Source organism: Sciurus vulgaris, assembly GCF_902686455.1.
Source record: "Sciurus vulgaris genome assembly, chromosome: 16".
NCBI classification, from domain to species: domain Eukaryota; kingdom Metazoa; phylum Chordata; class Mammalia; order Rodentia; family Sciuridae; genus Sciurus; species Sciurus vulgaris.
In genome coordinates, this window is record NC_136477.1 from 21870796 (window position 1) to 21874712 (window position 3917).

General features: G+C 43.1%; 1 pseudogene across 1 annotated transcript; it reads left to right on the forward strand.

Annotated features, from left to right (window-relative positions):
- Positions 1-558: 558 nt before the first annotated feature.
- LOC306646254 (large ribosomal subunit protein eL6-like) lies at positions 559-3917 on the forward strand (annotated as a pseudogene). Its single transcript has one exon. The product of its transcript is annotated as a large ribosomal subunit protein eL6-like (transcript).

Genomic DNA, 3917 nt, shown 5'->3' on the forward strand with positions numbered 1-3917 from the left:
GAAAACACAAAAACAAGCAAACAAACCAAAACCAAAACCAACTATTCATCATGATACAGGTCTTCAAAATAGAGTTTAGGATTGTGTTAATGCTTTAATGAGATAAAGACTCTGAGTTACGCTAAGACTTTTCTATTTTGAAACTGATGGCCGGGTGTAGTGGTGCACGCCTGTAATCCCAGAGGCTGAGGCGGGAGGATCACGAGTTCAAAGCCAGGCTCAGCAACTTAGCAAGGTGCTAAGCAACTCAGTGAGACTATCTCTAAATAAAATACAAAGTAGGACTGAGGATGTGGCTCAGTGGTTGAGTGCCCCTGAGTTCAATCCCTGGTACGTCCCTCCAAAAAAGAAATTGTTGCCTCTTCTTATTGTTTTTCATAGCTAGTTTAAAAGGTGGTTAGATAAGTATACTTTCTAGCATCCATAAAAAGGAGTTTAAATGAGCTTTTGTAGCTTAGTGGTAGAGTGCTTGCCTAGCATGTGTGAGGCACTGTGTTCAATTCTCAGCACTGCATATAAATAAATAAATAAATAAATAAATGAATGGTCCATCAACAACTAAAAAAATTTTTTAAGAAAAGGAGTTTAATAAATTTCTTTACTATGAACTAAAAATTCCATAACAACCGAACTCAATCTTTTTTGAATAAAGTCAAGTTTTCAAAAGAAGGAACATGAGAGGAAGTGGGGTAGAAAAAATGGAGAGGAAGCTGACTATAGTGGAGACTATTTTATCAAGCCATGAGAAATTTAAAGCCCAATTTATTAGTGGAAAGGAAGAAAATGAGGCCTTCCATATGAAACAAAGTGACTGTGGTTAATACAGCCTCATGAGGGTTCTCTCCTTTTTGGTAACTAGAGCATACTTAAAATGTTTTACCAAGGTTGACATTTATGCAGTGAAGTGATTTGCTAGCTAACATTTTTGTTTACCTAATATTCTACGACTTAAACCACCAACCTGATAAGGAAATGGCACCAGATGGAATGTGTCAACATCTAAAGCTAATCCTGAATCCTGAACACCGTCCAAAGGTGCTGATGAAGGATAAGATGCTCATATTTTATGTGACCTACAGCTACAGAATATTTTAGGGAGGCATGTTTTCAGTTCAAGTTGTATTTGGAAGCCTTCTCACTTAAAGACAGAAAACCATTAGGCAGTCAGACCTTTGCTTTTTGTTTTTGTTCTAGGGCAACTGTCAATTGAACAATTTTATTTATATCACAGTTCTCCCAAAGTGGTCACTCTATTTCCAAGTTATTTTTGGTATGACTGTGCCAGTTAGAAAGACATGCATTAGCATTATAGTAAGAAAACATAAATGAAGCAGGTATTTGGCATGGAACTACAGAGTTTTAGATGGAAAAGATCTCATGAGGCTTGTAGCATGTCTACAGACTGATGTGTGTGTAAATTTGCATCTCAAAACCCGTTACAGACCAGTCACTACCAATAGACGTTTTTGAATGCTTGGAAGACAAAAATTCTCAGAGCAAATATACCAAGCATAGGATGTCACGGTGGGAACAAGTAAAATTAAGCCTGGTAATACTCAAAGCAAGCCATGTTTCCAAGATTGGGTGGGATGAGGTAATAGAATGAGTTAATATTTCCTGGAAAAACTGCCCTTGTGTGGACAGGGATGGAGCAGTGCTGGGTTAAGAAGGCAAGTGGCTTATTCAGGACTGACCAAGTGCAGTGGCTGAAGGGGATGAACTGAGTCTGGAAGGGAAGAGGAGACAGAGGCCAATGACCTCATTTTAGGGACAGGACCACAGTAGTCCCTGGGAAGACTTGAGGCTGCCAACACCATAGGGGAACATTGCCCATGGCAGGCTGGCAAGTGGTGAACACCTGGAGGCACAGAGGAGATTATCTACCACTTAGATCCAGAGTACTCATGGACTGCCCAGCATCAAGTGGACACCACCAGGCAGATGAGGAGGAGAAAAGCTAGGCTGGATGGCCTGGGGCCAGCCAGTCCAAGAGAACGGTCATTCCATCTGCCAGTGAGACAGGCCAGCATCATGACACATGGTACCACTGAGGAAGCATAGCTTAGGGACCCTTGTCCCAGACCCCACCAACCTCAATCAGTGAGCTGATGTAAGCCTAAGGATTCCCCCTTTCATCCCACCCTGCTGTGGTTATCAGAAAGAGCTAACTTCCCCTAAGTGTAAACAGCAATATCCTGCTTTTCAAGATTGCCCAACCATCCCAAGGAACATGGGCAGAGGCCATCAAGTTTGATGTAAAGTAACCTAAGAAGGGAAAGTCTGTTTAAGACCTCATCTATATTGTTCCATCTTGCAAGATGGCGGGTGAAAAGGCCAAGAAGCCGGACACTAAGGAGAAGAAACCTGGAGTCAAGAAGGCTGAAGCTGTTGGCAAGGTTAAAAAGGGAGACCCTAAGGGTAAGAAACTCAAGAAAGGGAAGCCCACTTCAGCCGAAACCCTGTCCTGGTTAGAGGAGTTGGTAGATACTCCCAATCTGCTATGTATTCCTGAGAGACCATGGGCAAGAGGAAGTACTCAGCTGCTAAATCCAAGGTTGAAAAGAAGAAGAAGGAGGTGCTTGCTACTGTCACAAAACCAGTCGGGGGTAACAAGAATGGTGGTACCAGGGTGATTAAAATTCACAAAATGCCTAGATACTATCCAATGGAAGTTATGCCACGAAAGCTGTTGAGCCACAGCAAAAAACCCTTCCGTCAGCATGTGAGAAAACTTCGAGCCAGCATCACTCCATCTTGACCATCCTCACTGGGCACCATGGAGGCAAGAGTGGTTTTCCTGAAGCAGCTGAGCAGTGGCTTGCAACTCGTGATGGGACCTCTTTCCCTCAATCAAGTTCCTCTGCATAGAACACACCAGAAATCTATTATTGCCCCCTCCACAAAGATTGATATCAGCGATGTGAAAGTCTCAAAACACCTCAGTGATACTTACTTCAAGAAGTAGAGTTGAAGAAGCCCAGACCCAGGAAGGCGAAATCTTCGACAGAGAAAGAGAAATACAAGATTACAGAGCAGCAAGGTTGATCAGAAAGCTGTGGACTCACAAATTTTACCCCAAATCAAAGCTATTCCTCAGCTCCAGGGCTACATGTGATCCGGTTTTGCTTTAACAAATGGAATTTATTCTCACACATTGGTGCTCTAAATTTCTTACCAAGAACCTAATTAAATAACTGATACATTAAAAAAAAAAAGACCTCATATATTGCTTTCATCTCATGCATCTGATTTCAAACTTGGGAATGAGCATTTGGCACCTGTGGCTTACACGACCAGAAGCTGGTCCACAATGGCTGTCTGCAGCTGGAGAACTGGAAGAACCAGCAGCTGCGCAGTCCAAGAGGCAGAAGCTCCAGAGCAAGAAGGACCAACAGTGCTACCCTAGTCCGAGACCAAGGCTTCTGGAAACTCCTGGAGAATCACTGGCAGAGTCTGCTTTGGAAGAGTGAAGAAGTGAAAGTCCAATATCCTCAAACGATCGAAGCAGCAATTAAGAACCCATTCAAGAAGAGCCGAGTTTGCATCTGCTTCCTTGTCCTTCCAACTTTTATTCCATCCTATTGGGCAGTGGTGCCCACGCTTAGGAAGGGGCTCCCTTCAGTTCCTATCCCACATGCCAGTCATCCCTACACATGCCCTCATGGACACACCCAGAAGCCTCTTCATCATTGCCATCTCTGAATCCAATCAAGTTGACCATTCAAATGAACCATTACAGGAGACAAGGGAATAGACAGTGTGAGGTCTTAGGTGAGTCAAATCCAGGTGAGTAGGGAGTCGGTCTAAAACTCCAAGAACCCTGGCTTCTTTATATTGAACATAAATCAGCCAAGGACCACATCCCCACTTTTCTGTAAATTAATGTTCTGGGGGGAAGAAAAACCCCTGATGCTGTT